Source organism: Rhipicephalus microplus, chromosome X (genome assembly GCF_043290135.1).
Source record: "Rhipicephalus microplus isolate Deutch F79 chromosome X, USDA_Rmic, whole genome shotgun sequence".
In the NCBI taxonomy this organism is placed as follows: domain Eukaryota; kingdom Metazoa; phylum Arthropoda; class Arachnida; order Ixodida; family Ixodidae; genus Rhipicephalus; species Rhipicephalus microplus.
The window spans coordinates 210,092,056-210,113,191 of record NC_134710.1 but is presented as its reverse complement, the minus strand read 5'-3'; the positions used below and the strand labels follow the sequence as shown (position 1 = coordinate 210,113,191).

General features: G+C 47.0%; 1 protein-coding gene and 1 non-coding gene across 2 annotated transcripts in view; one reads left to right on the top strand and one right to left on the bottom strand.

Annotated features, from left to right (window-relative positions):
- Nucleotides 1–21,136, bottom strand: part of LOC142777083 (uncharacterized) — a 112,166-nt gene that overhangs the window by 87,609 nt on the left and 3,421 nt on the right. The gene's annotated exons all lie outside the window — the stretch shown is intronic.
- LOC119187819 (5S ribosomal RNA) lies at nucleotides 18,165–18,283 on the top strand. Its single transcript, XR_012888324.1, has one exon. It is a non-coding gene; the product is annotated as a 5S ribosomal RNA (ribosomal RNA).

Sequence of the window (21,136 nt, the reverse complement as noted above, 5' to 3'; positions counted from 1 at the left end):
CTGCATTTCCGATGGAGGCGGAAATGTTGTAGGCCCATGTGCTCAGATTTTGGTGCACGATAAAGAACCCCAGGTGGTTGAAATTTATGGAGCCCTCCACTACGGCGCTCTCATAATCATATGGTGGTTTGGGAACTTAAACCCCACAAATCAATAATTTATTCTTCATTTTATTTTATTTGCATCGTTCTCGATCTTTCGGTCACACATAGGATGATGATTTTCTGCTCACGACGAACGACGCCACCAACGCTGACACCGGAAGTTTTTCGAAACGAGCTTTTCAACGCTCATGCGTTAAAATTGGATAGCCAGCATGATAATGAGGGTCTATTTGAAAAGTAGTTCCGTGAACTGGCGTGGCTCTGTGCGGTATAATGCTTCACTGACACGCAGAATGCTCGAGTTCAACTCCTACTGGAACCCTCGCATTTATTTATAGAATTCGTCGGGTAAACGCTGACGATGTCGTGTCTTTCTTAACGCTCACTAATTAAAATTGTCCCTGTGTTTTCTCGTCGTTCCTGAGTGTATAGATACTAAGTGTCAATCACCTGGGGCACATGCGAGTATTCAGTGACACATACCCACCCGGGGGTATGTGCCACTGTCTGGCGCGAAGTGTTTGGCGACGTACGTGACGGAATCGTGACATTATTCATGTCTTGACCAACGCGTCGTATTCTTGAAACCATCTTACCTCTCCCATACTAACTTTGGTTCACGCCAAGCTAAGTGAATGATGACGAGAGCACCCAGACTTAAGTGGCTAGATAGACAGATAAACATATATGCAGATAGACGCCCAAAGTGTTAGCAGTACGCATAAAAATACTTCGCATTTAATAAATGAAGTGGAAGTGCGGTGCTTATACCCCGCGTTTACAATCGTGCGTTTGCAACGTATTTTTTAGTTTTCTTTATTATTAGCTAACATTGTATAAGTAAAAAATCTTGTTTCACTCTCCTTCATTATGCCTTTGGCCCGGAGGGTATTACGAAACAAACAAATAAATAAATAAATAATTAAATAAATAAATAAGTATTCACCACTCAAATGAAAGACTGCACTTCACTTCTGTGCGTGACATTCTTCGTTGTTGTTCTTAACGCAGGTACGACGTTGTCGTCTTTACGTCACCCGTGTACCTCCTGAAGCACACCATGCAGTAGCGTAGATGCAACGGTTTCAGTTAATGCGTGAAGAGTGTGTACTTTTTAGGTAATGCCAGTGCTATATAATTCAAGCGAACGCCTCTCATCACTGCAGCGCGTTCGATCTGGACAAGTGTGGCCTAACCGGTTTCCTTTACCGATCATCGCACTCTGTATAGAATGCGTCTTTTTGATCACCGCACTCCACAAAGTTTATCCCTACTAGTTCGTCATTGTCATTTGAAGTTGTTATTTGCCAGCAGGACATGAAGTCATGATGTATGAAAATATGCCTGTGCTAACAGCGAATGTAAGCACACGGCGTTTTTATATAAAATCTTATTCTTCAATATTATTGCTTATACCGCCTCGTCATCAAGTCAGCAGCTTGCAGTTATTCCGCACTAAGTTGACGCAAGCTCAGCGCAGTACATCCGTATGCACTGCACCCTACAGCAATGTATATTCCGCCTGCGGAGAACATTCATGCTAAGTTCGAGCTGGGCAAATATATATTCTCTTTCTCTAAAGGGAGAGCAAGACAGGATGGGGACAACTTTTCTCGTCTTATCACACATTTTTAGGTTGCTTTCGACGGCTCTCAAGGCAGTGGGCATGCCTTCGAGCCTCGCAGTGACCTTCTGACGAGCCCGCGGGCGCAGTTCGAGACCAATGTTGTCGTAGCGCGTCAAGCAGATCATTCCATGGGTCGTGCGTTTGCCGTGCCTCGGTCACGGAGCGCGCCAAGTGAAGCCTTTGATGCGTTCCGCCTTGAGTCAGCCACCCGAGTGCTTATACGCGCTATCGCGAGCGCCCTGCGTGAAGTCCGTCGCGTGCCGAGGCGACAGCGCGAAGCGACAGTGCGGACACGGGTCCTGCTCGCCACAGGTCTGCTCGCGTCTCCTGCAGGGTTGACATTCGAGTCGCGAAGCAGCGAGGTCATCATGGCACATGTTTGCTTTTGGAGGTCGGAGCCATACGACTCTCGGCATGTTGCCCCGTTGCCGTGTTTGCATGGCCTAGAAGGAGCTGCACAGCCGAGGCGGTTGACCTCCGCACTGTAGAAGTCACAAAGCGCGGCCTGGGGTGCCTGTCGCGCGAGGCCGCGCAAATTCATTCGGTACCGTACCGAGGGTCAGCCTCACTGGGCCTCTTCTTGTCGCTCAAACGAGGCGCGGGGTCTTGGAGGTTTATTTTGCCTGACTTTGTCAAACAGAAGAAAAATTCTGAGCTATGGCTTCACCGAATTTTTTACTACACATCGGCGTTTTGCATTCTTCTCATCTTTTCTCTTGGGCTCTGGCGCAGTTCCACTAACAACACTACTCTTCACGTGGCTTATGTGATGAGCGCAGTAATAAGATTGCATATTCTGCGGATCACACCCCACACGGAGGGAATGAGGACCATGTGATTTACTTGGCTGCCCTCTGGGACATGTCGTGGGCGTTGCTGCCGAATTCAAAAGTAACTTGAACGACGTACTTTTATTCTTCAGTGGAATATGCGTTTTTAGGACAGGATAGTAACCATGGAGCCGAACCAAGAGAGTAAAATAACTAGAATAATAAGGATGTAGTGGATCACATTCGGCAAGCATTCTCAAATCATGGATGGTAATGTGCCACTAACCCTCAATAAGAAGGTAAATAACGCAGCGAGTGATAGAGAAGAAAACGATAGGTGTAACATTAAGAGACAAGAAGAGAGCAGTGTGGGTTAGAGAACAAACCGGTGTTAAGGATAATATAGTTGAAATCAAGAAGAAGAAATTGACATGAGCCGGACACGTCGCCCGTAGGCAGGATAATAGCTGCCATTAAGAGTAGCTGACTGGATTCCTAGAGAAGGCAAATGGACGAAGGGGAGACAGAAAGTTAGTTGGGCAGATAAGATCAAAAAGTTCGCCCGTATAACGTGGCAGCAGAAAGCACGTGACCGGGTCGATTGGTGCATCATGGGAGAGGCCTTTGTCCTGCAGTGGGCGTAGCCAGGATTATGATGATGAGGTGGAAGATAATAAATAACGAGGAAGTCAGTTACTCAAGCATTTCTCGTGTTCTACGCCCAATCCAAACCTTGTGCAGTTTAAAAACTACAAAAAGTGCCCTCTTTAAGTACTTGAATACTGCATGTTACTTCACACTAGGAAGGACAAACCGGTCGCGCGAACGTATACTAGCATTCCTTCCCAACGTGGCACGGGTCACAGCTCGCGGCGCGGATCTATATGCGTTCGTGTTCACACGCATTGAGCGACGCTCGAATGCGAATTGCGGCACCCTCGATGTGAGCTCAGTAGAGTGAGCGAGGATTGTGCAAGAACGAGCACTGTAACCGGCAGACCGGGCCGGACGCAAGAGATCGATCACGTTATCCAGCTCAGCATTGTCTGCTTTTTAATCCATTGCAGCAGCTTTCGTTTGGACTCGCAAAAAAGCGTGCGTGCATCAGCCATGCGTCGCCGCGTTTGTCTCGGCGTGCATACTGCAAGCGTCGGAGAGGAAAGCATATCGAACCCTTCGAGTCGCTGATCGCTTATGAGGCTGCGAACGCGATACCTGTCTGCTCCGCGCGTCCTGCTTGCACACGGCGCCGCGCCAACGAGCGAAGAGATGTTTCGCCACGCATGACCTCTGCACCGGCGAGCTTTCGCGTCGGCGCGCCTTTCCGAAGCGACCGCCCACGCGCGACTTGGAGGTGCGCAGAGGGAGCGCCTCTTGCCATAAGCTCGCGTGCGCGTCCAAATTGGTCGATGAGCAGCGGATGAGCGATTCCCGAGCAATATCGATATGACGTGCTGCCGTCATTACCAGCGTCACAGGAAGTGGGACGACATACGTGGTTGGGGGAAAGCAGCTGCCTATAGCGCAGTATCCCCGTTTCTCATCGCATTACCCATGCTCACCAAGCACACCTCTGTGCAGAAGCCTAATATCTGATATGTGGCGTTTAACGTCCCCAAACCACCATAAATACGACACCGTATTGAAGGGCTCCGGAAATTTTGATTAACTGGGGTTCTTTAACGTGCGCCCAAATCTAAGCCCACGGGCCTACAGGATTTTCGCCTCCATCGAAAATGCCGCAGCTGGGATTTGATCCCGCGACCTGCGGGTCAGCGGCTGAGTACCTTTGCAGACAACCGCGGTGGGGCAACGTGAAGGCTTCTCACGCTCACTCCAATATCCTCGAAAACAAGTGATTGCGCTTGCGAGAAGCGAGAACAAATCATTTTCTGCACACTTTAAAACGCTACACATGAAACAAACGCGCTACTGTGAGGACGAACCAAACTTTCGTAGCACTCGAGGCACCGGGACAAAAAAAAATTGACACCTGTTGTGGTTTCTATATAGCAACACTCTCTCACTTCTACTGTTTTCACTAACATTCACGGGAACTATCTATATCACTGTATTACCCTCTGAAAGTAACGTACTAATACTTACCAAAACGTGGCCGATTGATGGCATAATTGATGATGTTCTGTCAGAATTACTGAGCTTCCTTTTGCACCAAGATGACAGTGTTTGCACTCGCGGCGGTGGTGTGCTATTCCCGAGCAACTATCTTTTCGAGCATTATCTGCTAAACGTTCAAGTCAACCAGATGAATAGGACAAGTATTATGAAGCTGACCGCAATTATCTTTCAGCCCTGAGTCACGCAAACAACTCCTTTTATATATTCCCAATCTATTGCAAGCTATTTACAGGCAGTTTAGAAAACACTAAAGGCTGACAAACCGCGTGGCACTACTAATAAATTATTCTTGTGAAGTGATTGCTGACGAAGATAGTGCAAATCTGCATGCTCAACGCTACGTTTGCTAAGATTTTTACTGAATAATCAAACATACATTTCTATTTACCTCGCTTGGCTTTATTCACAATCTTTACGGGCCAGCAATCAAGTTTTTGCGAGTTAAATATTGCCCATAATAGAAAAAATAAAATATTATCATCTGCTGGCATGGATGTAAGTATCCCTAAACCCCCCAAAAAACGTTAGCGCTTCACTTTTTCTTGTCACAGTACTATCACTCATTTTCTCCCAAAACATTTCATGCGACTGGAAGATGTGGAAGGTCACTGCGGTCTTCAAAGCAGGTGATAGAAACTCTTTATTAAACTACCACCCCATTTCCCTAACAATCGTTCGCTGCAAATTCATGGAGCATGTCATTTACGTCCACGCAATAAGCTTTTGCGACAGCAACCACTTTTCCATCCTTCACAGCACGGCTTCTATAAGGGGTGTGAAACGCAGCAAGCAGTCTTCTTGCATCACATTCATGTACTAACATCGCCGATAACGTTCAGACCGACGCTGTTTTTTTTTTTTTTGAGTATAAGCTAAGGCGTTGGATAAAGTGGCTCCTCAGCGGCTGCTTACGAAACTTTCTCGAATGTGAACTTACATCCCACCATCTTAAAATGAATAACAGAGTTCATTGTGTAATTATAAATCGTAATACGTCGTTGTAAGTAACCAACATATACCTACTCTTGTTCTAGTAACGTCAGCAATACCTCAAGGGTCCGTTCTTTGCTTGCTATACTTTTCATCTCTGTAAACCAAGTTACCTATGCACGTAACCAGTAATATAGACGACTGCGTTACCTACCGCACCATACTAAACACTTCTGACCAGTTAACCTTAGAGAACGATCTTAGCGGTGTCATCATCGTCATCCCCACCACTATAATCATCATCTGCCTCACTACGCCCACCGCAAGGCAAAGAGCTTTCGGGATGGTTTTTTGCTGGGTTATAGTTGGTTCATTTCAGCGTATCTGCTGCCATCTTTTGTAGTTTTATGAGGTGCTATATATATATATATATATATATATATATATATATATATATATATATATATATATATATATATATATATATATATATATATATATATATATATATATATATATATATATATATATATATATATATGTGTGTGTGTGTGTGTGTGTGGGGGGGGGGGGTGTTTAAGCCCTCTCCCATGTTCCGCCAATTAAACCGCTCCGGTGCTTTCTGCTGCCATGTCATGCCTCCCAGCTTCTTAATCTCATCTGCACACCTCATTTTTTGTCTCTTGAAACCCAGTCAGTTACCCACAATGACCAGCAGTTATCGTGCCTACGCGCTGGCCACGTCAATTTCTCGTTCTTCATTTCAACTGCCCCAACTGGGGTTCTTTAAGGAACATAAACTGACTGGCTCATTTGTTGGGCTAACTTTTGCCCTCTTCATATTTAGTGGGCCAGCGGTGAGTAGTGGGACCTACCTCATTTCTGTTACACATACCCGTTTACGATGGTAACGGAACCAATCAATAGCTATGATAGTTTTATATGATAGTGCTGTAGGCCGGGAAACGTACCCGTTTATGTATGTATATATATTGCCACCTACTTCTAGTAGTGGGTCGTATGCCAAGGTGAAGGCTCACACCACAGAGAAGAAAAAAGTGCGCGTGGACCCCCGCTCTGGCAAACAAGCCCAACCGACGCGCTTGGTTAGAGCCCTGTTGCTCGGACATCAATAAACCTTGTCGACACCCCCTGGAGCGACGTGACAATATATATATATATATATATATATATATATATATATATATATATATATATATATATATATACGTAAGTGGCGTATGAATTTGATTTGCATCAACTATATTATAGCTCGTCCGAATTACACTATAGCGTTCTCCTGCGTCCTTTACAATGACACGGCGGATCGGTTACATGATTAAAAAAAAAACTACTCATTGAGCACGCTTGCATTTCATACTTGTGCAAACAACGCTTAGTAACAAAGGGCAATGCCGAAGGCCAGGCGGATTGATTGATATGTGGGGTTTAAGTCTGGAACTCGCCATATGATTATGGGAGACGCCGTAGTGGAGGGCTCCAAAATGTGACCACCTGAGGTTCTTCAACGTGCACTCAAATCTGAACACACGGGCCTATACAACATTTTCACCTCCATCGGAAATGCAGCCGCCGAAGCCGGGATTCGATCCCGCGACCTGCGGGTCAGCAGCCGAGTACCTTAGCCACTAAACCACCGCGGCGGAGTGAAGGCTAGGCGGTGATTACAGTGTTCGTGCACCTACTTCCTGCTTTGTTGATTACTTATTGTTGATTTACATGCAAGAAAAAGTAAGCAACGGCAGTCTTTCATTTGTCCACCCTACTTCTGCCTCCCTATCATCCACCTTTCTCTGGTTAAAAAAAAAGCGTGCTCAGCACGATATGGTTGTAGGTCCAAAAGCGCGAGGGCCGCCATCGTGAGCTTGCGGCTCTGACTGCAAGCCCACCATACGTACGAGAACGCCATTTCGATTCTCAGTCGCGAACGCCCGAATTCGATGGGAGCAAAATTTATTAATAACAAGAAAGAAGGTGGACGCACCTCAGACTTAGGAGGACATTAAAATACACGACGTCGTGCAACTTAATCTAGAGACTCCCCCAGTATATAATCATATGCGTGGTTGTGTGGTCTTGACACGTATAAACGCCAGAATTTATTTTAATTTCAATGACGCACCTGCGCTCTTGCAGGTGGCTCAGGGTATCGGAAAGGCGAGCGTCAGTGAATCGAAATTGTGGGCTCAATGAGACGAGCCCATCTCGCCGTCCGCAAGCACCTTGCAGACTTTGCCCTCCATGCACTCATGGCACACGGCATTTATACCGTCATCATCAAATGGTTTCGTTCCAGATCTGGCCAATCGATCGGCTCATCCTAGGCTGGTGGGGAATCTGTGCTAGAGGACGGTGGAGGGGGGGGGGGGTGCTATTAATAGCAACTGCTGCCAAGATGGCCGGGGGCGCGCCGTGGTGAGACCTGAGTGGGCGTTGCCACCGCCATTAATCCCGCGGTTCGCTGCATGAGGATGCTCATCGGGCCACCACCCCGAATGTGCTGACCTATTTCGAATGCGAGCGCACAGGGCTTCTGCATTACTGACAGTTTAGTGTTTGCTCGGTGTTTCCGAGCGCAGATCGCGCGTTCGCTTTGCTGGACTCGCCCACTGCAGGCCCAGCTTCACGGGCCACCGCCGCTGTCCGCACAACGAGCCGCTCCTTTGATGGACATCAGACATACTATACCCGTCCATAAGATGTCTGTCCCATCGCACACTCTTTGCAACGTTGCGAGCGATAACCGGCTACCCGAGGACTGTTTTGTTAAGCCTGAGGCTATACAGTTCACCAAAACGTTATTACGATTAGGAACTCGCATTACGCAGTTGCAGAAAGCGGCATGAGCCGTGCGGTAGCAGTTTTTGTCACGCACCACTGAATGAGCCAATATAGTACGTGCAACGGCACGCTTAATACGCAATAGAATGTGCTTCGAACTGGTTCGTACGCTGCTAAACGAGCAGCGTGATACATCGCTTCCAGACGCACACCTTGCACGTACGGTGATTGAAAACGTACACTCGAAAGCACGATATTCGATCAATTTTCCCACACTAACTACACTGGCATGACACAGACTAATCAGCTGTTAAAACCCTAAATGTATTCGTGAAGTCAATGAACTTTGCTGTGTTGCGTCTTCATTGGCCATATGCATGTTTTTGAGTGCATTAAAGCACATAACCCGCCCACAAAAGCTTACGAAGCGTGAGCTCGACTGCAAATGCGAAATTCAGTTTTTTTTTTTTTTTCAATTCGCGGCCCCTCCATCCCGGCAGGTAGCCGAATAGGTGGCATTATTACTGCAGGCTGGAACATCTATTTGAAGGCTTTGTTAGACGAAGCAGATACATAGTTTATCGAAAATGTTGCGCTCCACAAAATTTTTGGTGGGGTGGAGAGGGCTAAATGCAGATCACTTACAATTTTTGGCTTACATGATACCCATATATCAGACAACCGCGAGCGTTTCTTGTTATTACTGTGATACATAATCAATTGCTTGAAGGCCTAATACATGATGGCTGTGAGGCTTTCCTTTTCATTTACAGGTGATGTGACAGCTCGCAGAAGTGAGCTGCCAGTAAATAAATTTTCTGTACGAACATGCCCACTTACTGCAGTCATTGAGAATCTTATTATTCAATCTTAGTTAACCGGGTGGCTAAGGGTGATAATTGTCACCAATGAGTCTCTCTGGTAACAGGAATTAAATGTTGAGGAGGTCTTCATATACGCACTTCCCAGCTCCCAATCTTTGAAAAAAACCATAAAAATTATTTTCGATTATGCTGTGTCTTACCAAGGAGGCTTACACCAACTAGCCCATCAGCAAGTTCTTTTAAAGGCATCTGGTACGGATTCAACTCACACTTTTATCCTCTTTTCTTTACTTAATTATATTATCTTATTCATGGTGTGAATATGATAGATGGTATAGAGGGTGTCACTCAATATGATTGTGAGCGCAAATGAATGTTATAGTCAGTACGAATATGCATGTGAGTAAGTGCACGTGAATGTTGATGTCGGGGAGCGGCTGGAGGTGTGAGTGTATTTTGAAAACAAAGCAGCGCGTGATTGTGAAGAGGACCACCAACGGTAACTGAATGACTCTAGCACCTGCAACAGTCAACCACTAAATTAGGTTCTTTTATGTACAGAAGGTGACGTAGTTTCAACGAGAACAGCGAAAAAATGTAGTAACCGGTAACCTCATCAACGTTTGTGTCACAAACGTCTGCAATCCTCGTTTCGCCCGCACGCCCCATCGCCCAAGGAAGGGCGCTTTTGTGTTGGGAAAATCACATCCGGCGACTAGTGACGCAGCGGCGGCGCCACCGTGTCTTCCCTACACCTGTACCGAAAAGAGAGACATGTGTCGAGGAAAAAGAAATAACCTCGAGAGGGGACGGGACGTCCAGAAAGAGTTTGGACTGCATCAGAATGGGCAGTTGACGTGCAACCAGCAATAAGTGCGGTCGTCGGTGTCGCGAGTCTCGCGTAGGCGGCGAGCATGGAGTGACCCGCGCAACGTATTGAGACGGCTGCAATTCCGGGCACCCTCGTCGCCTGCCAAGCTGGCGAGATCTTCAGCGACACCCCGTGAAATCCCAAACGTGTACCAAGAGCTGGCCTGGTCCGTATGGAACTTTTTATTGTGACTTTTAAAACTGTTATTTTATTATAACCAGCTTTTAATTAATTGTAGTTGTGTGCGCTGCATCGCACTTAGACGTTAGGAAGCGCGAGCCTGACAATTTTCTTAGTAAATTTTATTAGTATCTCCTGTTGTTTCTTCGTGTTGTCATTTTATTAACATTCCACGTATGTGTGTTTTGTATGTACCAGTTGTAGTGTTCTTTTAGAGCATTTTTTGTTTTGTCGCTGTTAATTTCCTTGTTAATGCCCTTGTTTTAATTAAATGCTTGTTTGTGTTAATCAAATGTCCGTGTCTGCTCTATGAGTGCGTCGTTCAGGCTCATACATCATCACACGTGCAACCCCGCACGGGTCGACCGACCTGCAAATAAATTTGAAATGTGCCACTTCTAGGCCTTTCAGGCGTCGCAGGCCGAAGCGTAAAGTGGAAGCCCGCGAGTCTGCCGCACGTTGATTTTAGATCGGCGGGGCCTCACCCGAAGTGTGTGACAGTTTGTCAAATGAAACCTTACACCGCCTTCTTGCTCCTTACACCCACTGAGAAACACGTTGCAAAGGTTAATATGGCTACTGTAAGTAGACGAAGAGAGTATCTAACTACATTCATACCCAGTCGGGACTTTGTGACTATAGTTCTTTCGTCATCTACATACGTCATGCGAGTGGTAAACTAGGGCGGCACCTACGTAGTGTTCCGCTTGGAAACGAGAATATCTCGTCGAGAGCGGAAGAAAAAATAAAAAACCTCGCAATTATGAGTGTAAATCTAACGCGGCAAAAGGCAAAAGAAAGAAAGAATGCTGCCGGTTTCAGTGACCCGACGATTCGTAATTAGGTGTACAGCACTGCAATCGGAGACTCCCGCCGTGCGCAACTGGTCTCCGCAGAGGCGGACCTCCGATGGTGCCAGATATCGGCACGCTGCCGCATACGCACGCAGCAGTATCGCGCCCGACGCCTTGTACAGGTGGACGCTCCTCTAATGAAGCGCAGAACAAAGACAGGCGACGGACAAAGGAGACAGGGACAAAGAAGGCACCCCCGTGTTCTGGCTCTTCTCCTGTTGCGAAGTCTATTACGCGTCAGCGGCAACGCGTACATGCGCGGCAGCGGCCGATAATGCAGAGACGCGCAGTCGACCGCCGCCAAGGGTGCCGCACGTGTGGGGAGGCAAAGCGGCCCTGTATGCCACACGTTGCGCACTCCGTGCTGACTCTTCGTGCACTTGCGGTCGGTTGCAACCGCACGGCCTTGCAAAACACTAGCGCGCCGCGATGTGCGCTCCCGACTGGGCTCCCATGAGCTTCTCCTGACAGGGCAGCATCCCATCGTGTCTGCGGATACAATGACACGAAGCCACTGGCATAAGGCATCTATCGATGACTGCCTAAGCAAGATGGGGCACCGGATTGGTTCCGCGCAAGGCCGCGGTGTCATAAGCGGCGTCTTTCGGGACCCTGGCGTGCACTGCGACTTATGCAACAGACAATTCTGTCGACAATGGACGAAAGCTTCGTTTACAGAAACGCTCTGTACCGTCAACGACGCGCGCTTTCTCTTTAGAAGTATACTGCGTACAAAACAATTCTCGGAAGTATTCACGTGCTAGTATATATAGCGTGGGGTCACCTCGTTGGCTTTCAAATCGTGGTATCAAAAACCGTATCCGTGCTTCCGACATTCTTGCGTGTACGTTCCGTTGTGGAGCGACTGTGTGAGACAATATTCTTCAAGAATAAGGGTCGCTCATTCCCTCTAGCGCGGCCATTTACCAAAACATCTGAAATAACATATGGCATCACGGCTCTCACCTGTGGTAACTTATTCCTTCTACATTTTAATTGACCACAACAGTTGAATTTTCATATGAATCCCCGGCTGCATTCTGTTCTTCAATTATTTGAAATGAAAACAACGTGTGTCTCTCGGATTTCCCTATTTTTCTTCATTTAAGTAAGTGTAAAATTTAGGTAGCCGATCGAGTTGTAGGGAAGGACGTACAGAGAAGAGACCATGGGGACAGTAGTGTTACCATCTATACCTAACACGAAAACCTCCTCCATGTAACGCCAAGTGTACGTACGTAAAAAAAAAACTCTAGAACCTGGTTAGAGATAGTCAAGATAAAAAAGTCGTCTATCACTAAAGCCTTAAGACTACGCTGAAAAAAAACGAGAAAGAGAGAGAGGGGAAAAAATTGGTAAATCTTACGGACAGTGGGAATCGATGATATGCAAAGCACGAATGAGGAAGGTTTAACTATCACACCAAATTCTTTGACTGGTTTGTGGCTTCCTCGATAAGTTCCGGTTTAAAAAACAATATTCTTTCTTAAGGACCTTGGATGAAAAAATTTGATCTGTCTGTCTGTCAGTTCATTAGTCGGTTCGCCGCCTTTAACGCTACCCTAAACGGCACCAAACGATACCTCAAACGGCCGACCCCATCCGCAGCGACCACCAATATTGCTCAAGATTCAGCGTTCATACTTGTGCGATTTTCGTTTAAAAACAATGATTGCGCATATCTGAGGCATCATAACACGTCGATATTCTGTATGTGTGTCTTTTTACTAGAAGAGGCATACATAAGTAATTCTAAGGACCATAGCGTTTATTACGCTGCGCTGACCATGCACCACTTGCACGACAAGACAAGTGTTTCCAACGCTTTTCTAAGACGACATGGTGGTGGCACCTACCCGTCGCCTTGCGTTCTACACCTTATCACCTCCGAGACGGGCACCCACGCCGCGCGCTTTGTTTTCCAAGATAACTGCCAGATAGCGCTCATGTCTCACGTGTGACGTGACTTGATGTACTCGTTCGCCTCCGCCGCACACTCGAGGCAATCTGACGCAGCGCCTTCAGAATACCATTCATGAATTTTCTTGCGCAGAACATCAAATAAATATTTTGTTCACTCTCCCTAGACGAAAGATTATATTTTTTGACAACATTTGCAGTGTAACATGCAGATACGGTGCCAATTTTTTTTCAGATGGGCGCCACAAAAAAAGGGGGGAAGGAAACAAGAGAAAAAAAAACACTGCTTATTCGATTGGCATGAGGGAACGCATTTTAAAAACGACGCTGTTGGTTGGCGCCCATTGTGCAGTATACAATGATCCTCACAATGAAAATATCCCAGCTGGAATTCAAAATGGCGGTAGAACGTTGTTTGCAAGCTCAAGCAGGCGATTATTCTCATTCCAGTTCTGCCTGAAGGTACACAATGGGATGCGGGTAGCAAAGCGACTAGCTCGCTTTCAAGAATGTAGGAGCCAGTTTCGCCCTCTGCAGAAATGTAGAAATGGTGGGCGCATATCTCACCGCCAACTGCCAAGGTTCACAGCAGTTAAAACAATGTTTCTCATTGTAAACACGCGTCAGCTCATATAAAAAAACGTAACGAGATATCTGTGACATAGATAATAGAGTTTTTTATCTTGTACGTATACTTTACGTTAGCGAGTTACGAGATACCGGTTCGCGTTTACCGTCTTACCGGAACGGATATGTTTCAAAGTTTTAGATCCTCATACATACAATCGTTTACGTACGGACGTAAATGCATATAGCTTAACGTTTTGGCAAACCATAAATGACGATGCTAACTGCATATAAATCGCACTTAATTACATAGGATTGAATCATCGTTCTGGCAAAATTACGAGACGTTCTTTTATTGCATAGAGTATCCTCGTATGCTCAAAAACATGAAAAATACAATGCTACTTCAACGATGGTGCCAACTACTTGTGACACTTTGTGCAACCAAAGTCATGAACAAGTTGCCTTGCGCGAGATGTTTTTGAGGTGAAAATGATTAAAAAGGTAACTCATTTGTAATGACGCCGCTGCGCGGTTTTTGCATCAGACGTACAATGCACGATGTTTCTGCAATAACAATTTTGTAATTACCTGGTTCACTATGGATGGATGGATGGATGGATGGATATGGCTGTACCCTTTAGGTCGGGCGGTGGCTAGCGCCACCAAGCCGTAATACCTAATGAACCAAAAACTATATTTATTTTTTTCCTTAAAAAGTGAGTTTGAGTATTCGTACTTTGCAGTGAAGAGTTTAATTTTCACTCGTGCCTTGACTTTAGCCAGCAATCAGATAACCTCCTTCTAGTTAAGTCTACCCGCTTAAAGTTTATTTTGCCCTCCCGGTCCCTAAACCCCAGTGCTTTGAAAAACTCTGCGCCATCATCCTGAACTATAGGGTGAAGCCCTTTACAGAACATTATCAAGTGTTCGGCAGTTTCTTCTTCCTCTCCGCACGCACTGCATACCGTGTCTACCCCTTCGTATTTGGCCCGATTTGTCTTGGTTCGCAGTACTCTCGTCCTGGCCTCAAACAGTAGAGAACTACCCCGAGCATTGTCATATATCCTTTCCTTGGCAATTTCCTGCTTAAAAGTTCGATAGATCTCTAGTGCGGACTTCTTAATCATGCCCTTTCTCCACATGTCAGTCTCCGTTTCCTTTACTTTCTTCTTAACCGATAGTTCTTCTTGGTTTGGCCACCTGCTGTTTTCTAAGTATTTACCAGTCAACTTCCTGGTTCGCTTCCTCCATTTTGTATCGACATTCTTCATGTACAAGTAGCTGAAAACCTTCCTAGCCCAACGCTCTTCCCCCATTTCTCTCAATCGCTTCTCAAACTTTATCTTGCTGCTAGCTTCCCTGCCCTCAAATGATGTCCATCCCATATCACCTTGTACTCCCTGATTTGGTGTATTCCCGTGAGCTCCTAAAGCCAGCCTACCTATTCCACGTTGCTTAATTTCTAATCTTGCTTGAACTTCTGATCTCATGCACAAGACCGCATTGCCGAACGTCAGCCCAGGAACCATGACCCCTTTCCATATTCCTCTCACAACATCATACCTATTGTAATTCCACAGTGCCCTATTTTTCATGACTGCTGCATTCCTGTTACCTTTAGTCGTCACGTATATTTCGTGTTCCCTCAGATACTCGGTCCCATTGCTTATCCATACGCCCAGATATTTGTATTTATCTGTTATCTCTAGCGTGGTCTCCTGTATTCTAAGCTTACTACCTTCGTTGTCATTGAAAATCATGACTGCTATTGCCCCGCTAGATAGCGCCACCCATCCAGCTTGTCGGGAGCTTGCACGTTTACGGCGTATATGTCTTAGGCATGGTAATCCGTCTGAAATAATGTAATGGCTATTGGCGCTTGCACTTTGGCTTATTTCAACTCGACGGCTCAAGTCCCCGCAACGCGGATACCACGAATTTCTACGAGCGAAGGTGGATTTGCGAGCTAGGGTGCGAAACGTAAAGCCTATAGGAGGGTTGCACAAAGGCGTGGCCCACGAGATGGCGCCAGCATCGAAGAGGCAGCGCATCCATCTTTGTGGTCTCCCTCCCTGTTGCCGCGGGCAAGCAGTCGCAGAACGTACACTAGTACGAGGTACACTCACGGCTGCGCGCCTGTGCAAGATTCCTGTGCTCATAATGGTGAACTGTGCCTTATTTGGTTGCTACAATCACTCGAGTGAGAAGGCTGGTCATAAGAATGCGTCTGATGTCGGCTTTTTTTTTTCTTCCATACCTAGAATGATCGTAAACCAATCGAAAAGGTTTGGATGGTTCAGCCACACACTATACCACGTGTGCGTTAAACATTTAATTTCCGATAAGTGTTCAGAACCTATGCAACATCTTAGAGGTTCGCGTTTATGGTGGAAAACTTGGGTTTTCGCGACGTGCTATGGAGCTTTGTTTACGCAGCAGGAGACGAGCGTGCGCACTACGACCGCGATCGCTGCTTATCAGCGGTATCATTCAGGTAGGTTCTACGTGTTACTGATTTATCCGTGTTAGTAAACAGTCAGCGACGCAGTGCGTTCTCGTTTACCCATGCTTTAAAGAGCTGAGCACATTAACGTCGATCAGTTACAATCGAGACTATGTGATTTATGGGTGCGCAACTGCCCGACGCGCGTCATTGGACCCTGCAGCAAGGAGCATTTTTGATCGTAAGCGGCTTGAGCTCAACCATGAACAAACTATGACAATTGTATCGCCTCACATGCTCTTGCAAATGGTGAAGCCCTTCTACACAAAGAATTCGGGAAACGACACCACCGCGGTGAAAAAAAAAGAATTATTCGTCCGAGCACTGAGCAAGGAAAAGCAGTCACGTTTCCGACGACGACGCGGCGGCCGTCTCCGAGGTCTCTAACTCGATGCTGTCGGACCCATCCGCCAGTGACATAGTTTTGGGTGTCCATCAATTTACAGGCTTTAAGCTCATCCCTTGTTGCAAAGCTTGTGCCGCCAACAAGGTGTTCCTTAATCTCCGTGAGCTTGATGCGGGAATAACACTTCAAATCCCGCACAGCTTCATCGCTGCTGAAGTCGAACGGGTCGATATCCGCCGCAAATGTGAACCTTATGTTCATAGCGAAGTTTCGCCGGACTTCGGAAGTCACGCGCGTAAGCACTCAGTCGAATTTCACCACGTTGGTACCGTACGTAGCGGCACGCACACAACCTCTCACTGCCGCTCGCCGCTTCAAAAAGGGCGCGCTTAGACCATTGACATGGCGGTAGAGGCAAAGGCCGCTAGGGCCTCAAGCGGATGACGTCACGTGCAACCCTCCTATATGGTGAGAAACGTAAACTTTTAAACCCCATCCGCCGGGAAACGTGAAGGTTTACGTTCCGTAAAGACCCGCGCATGCACAGATTCTATTCGGTATCTGGTAACGCGGTAACGTAAAGAAGTATATGTACAAGCTAAAAGCCGCTATTATCGTGATACGGGCGATATATCGTAAAAGTGTTTCACTACTGAGTTACAAATACATTTTTGAAAAGTATCTCGATACAGCAAGACAGATACTCAAAAGTATCTCTGAAATACTATCGTGATCCTCTTGTATCGCGATAGATTTATTGATATGTGGGGTTTAACGTCCCAAAACCACCATATGATTATGAGAGACGCCGTAGTGGAGGGCTCCGAAACCACCTGGGGTTCTTTAACGTGCACCCAAATTTGAGCACACGGGCTTACAACATTTCCGCCTCCATCGGAAATGCAGTCGCCACAGCCGGGATTCGATCCCGTGACCTGCGGGTCTGCAGCCGAGTACCTTAGCCACTAGACCACCGCGGCGGGTCTTGCATCGCGATACTGTTTAGTCCTGAAAAATATCGACATAACACGTGCTGCTGAGATCTTTAGTTGTGGTCCGACGATGATGTTCGCACGTGAGACCAGAAGTATGGCGGCTACCACCCTAGCGCCCCTTGCGGATAACGTCACGGGACAATCCACCGTGGTGAATCTGTGATCAGGGTGCCAGCATATATATGCCTTGTATAATATTTCCACACATGCCCCTTTCTTTGTTTTATGTCACAGGTCTATTGCACATGTAGATGGTGTGGTTTGCCTTACGCAAACCACACCAAAATGTTTGAGATGATTCCAGATTACTTTAGGATCATCCATTTGGCTCGAGTACGCAAACATGAGAGAATTTCACAGCATATCCATGGAGTGAATGATGATGAGTGGAGCGAAGTGTCCGTCACTGCGTGCGTCCATGCTTCCGTCCACCTGTCTGTCTGTTTGTCTACCTGTCTATCTGCCTGCCTGTTTCTCTTCCTGTCTGTTTGTTTGCATGTTTGTGTGTCTGACGTCTGTGCGTGTTTGTCTGTATGTCTGTTTCTCTGTTTGGGGACGAGCATGAGCCGCCGTGGCCCTCCACGCCCGCCGCTCCACTTCGTTCATGCCCCACCGATGATACGACATGTGCGGCGACGATCCAAGAGAGTGAGAGGCACTCATTCCTCGCGCACCAAGGCACAGCTCGTGCAGCAACCAATCGGAGAGTAGTGGTTCAGCGCCATCTAGGCCATCGGCCATACCATGCTGAATGCGCCGGTTCTCGTCCGATCACTGAAGCTAAGCAGCATTGGGCTCGGTCAGTACTTGTGAGGGAGACCACCTGGGAACACCGAGTGCTGATGGCACCTTCTTCAGGCACTGCGCCGTGCTCCCGACCGGGTTGCAGAAATTAGGTGCCTTCTCTTATCTTCTAACCACTACCACCACCATTTAGAGTATCCTCACTCAACTGAAGTTTGTATGTACTTCTCTGAGACATGACCATCTATTACACTGTTCGGGAGGTACTACCGGTTACGCCTGACGCAGAGCAAGGTTAAACTGAGGAGCTTAGATCCTCAAATGGAGTTTATTGGCGAACAAACACGGCAACCAGGGGCAATGCTCGATTGTTCGCTGCCGCCACTTGTGTAAATGCCGATGCGCCCTGCCGCTGATCAGGTTATAACGACGACAGGTGCTCCGCTCGCCGGTATCAGTGCCACTGTTTAATCTGACTTTCAGTTTCCCGGCCAAAAGTTCCCGCAAATAAAGTTTTTAGACGAGCATCTTTTCCTCGGGGCTATAGACGTCCGACTCTGGAGTCTCGCGGACATTCAGCGCCACCTGTCGATGCAGCTTTCTGTAGTTCAAAGCCCTACTGCCTTGCACAATTTTCTGTGCAACCAGGTGCAACTACAGCGTACGAAACAGCAATTGAACTAAATATTAGGCGTATTTGCGCAATGAACACTCGGAAAAAAGAGCTACGAATTTCTCTCCGCTGGTCAGACGCGTAACTGAACCGCCGTAAAGTGCTAGCTGGTTCACTCGCCAGAGTCACAGCGAAAACAAGAGCAGCCGCAACAGCTCCGCGCTCTACGAAAAAAGACCCCAGTTGACGCAGAAGTTGCGTTGTGAATTGCTACGGACGTAAAGGACTTCAGTTTCACTGTTTTCCGCAGCTTTCGTGAAGCATAACGGCGAGAGCACTGGATATGGGCTGTTGTGTTGGGTAAGCGAATAACTTGCGTTGTCTACAGTCATTCGCGTGAGAAAGTGTGATCATGCAGGTCTCCTGTTATGGTTTTGAGTAGCTTTGATAAGAAGGAGAACCATGGTAAATGTTATTGTGATGCTTAACAGAGCCTCTCACCACGGTGCACGCCCTGCATCAGTTGACAGGTGACGCGCGCGATAAACATCGCACATGCCGTGACCGCCGATAACCTGAAGCTCCACAGCATTGCGGCTGAGGACTTTCAAGGCTTTAAGTTTGGGCTTTATCTATGAAATGCGAACATGTACGCCATACAAGTAAACTGCAAAATGATCGTGACCACAACCCGTTTCTTTTTTCTTGCCGCTGATCTCCGCGATTGCCGGAGCTATCTCGGAGGCCTCTGTTTTGCATTCCGTTGAAAGCCGAGAAAGTGGGCATGCATGTTTCCCCATTTGCAGTATATACAAACGGATGATAACAGTCAAAAAAACATTCTAGCATACATAATAAAACAGTTCAACGCACAGGAAGCGAGAGATCGATGGAGAATGCAACTACAATGACGAAAATCGCCAGGGCTATTCGTGCCGGACGCACTTCTTCGCTTTGGCAACATGTGTATGTTAAGTTTAACGCATTTAGCGTTACAGAACGAACGTCGGAGTGCTTGCCTGTAATCGATGTCATGCCATGTCATCCAATGCAAGTGTCACTAAAAGTGCCACTTGCAGTACGCTGCAATAACTAAAACATCTTTCGCATTGTACCCACAGTTCATTTTGATAAGCTTCTACTCTTCTTAAGCGAGGTTGGATTGGAGTAAGAAGCTTGCCAGGTCCTTGATTTTCAGGAAACTACGCCTCAAAACCAACAGAAGAGGGCCTATGCACGTTCGCTTCTGGTCGGCTCGCTTTGCACTACTCATTTATCGCCGGCGCGTCGATGGGGGCGCTCATGGCGGCGTTTTTCACAGCGCCGCCTGGGCAGAGTCTGGCGTCACTGTCCCGAAGCGTCGGCATCCACACTCACACAACGCTTGCGGAGCTCTCCTACTTCCCTCTCTCCAACAGCTGCGCGTTACTCTCTCAACTTCTCTCCTGCCGCTTCCTGCACTCGCTTTCCCTTCTAGGCATCCGTCTCAGCAGCGTTAGCCCCCCCCCCCTCGCCCCACAATCGCGCATGCCCGTCCCCTCCCCTCTTCTATGCACTCTCTCTGTCACCTCGCAACTCCGACGCAGCGAGCGTCTGCCAACCTACATTTATTTATTTATTTATTTATTTATTTATTTATTTATTTATTATACCTCAAAAACCCCAGGGAGGGGTGTTACATGAGGGGTGGGCAATACAGGGTTTCTTCCATGTGCGCTTTGAAAAGAATGGGGCTGGAGTGGCGCACGACGTGGGACGGAAGGTCATTCCAATCCTTCGCTGTCTGAACCAAGAATGACCGAAGGTGAGCAGTTGTATGGGCATGCGCAGGGTAAACTGGGTTGTTGTGGTTAGTGCGGGAAGATATGCGATGCGCGGGCATGATAACAGATGCGTCGGACAGTGAGTGAAAAAATTTATGAAAAAGAGCTAATCTAGCGACTTTACGTCGCAGTTCAAGGCTTGGAAGATGGGCTTTAATCTTTAAGTCAGTAACGCTTGTGTGGCGCGAGTAATCGGAATATATAAACCTAGATGCTCTATTTTGGACAGATTTTAATGTTTTGGATAGATTAGGTTGGTGGGGATCCCAGACGGCGCAAGCGTATTCAAGCTTCGGACGGACTAGTGTTTGATATGCTAAAAGTTTAACAGAAGGGGGAGCAAGTCGTAAATTTCTTCTTAGGTAACCAAGGACTTTGTTTGCTTCGTTAGAAATGTTTGTTATGTGGGAGGACCAAGTAAGATCTGGCGTAATGTTTATACCTAAATATTTGTAGGAATTCACCAGGGATATTTCGCAACCAGAAAAAAAGTATGAAGTAGCCGGGTGAGATTTCCTGCG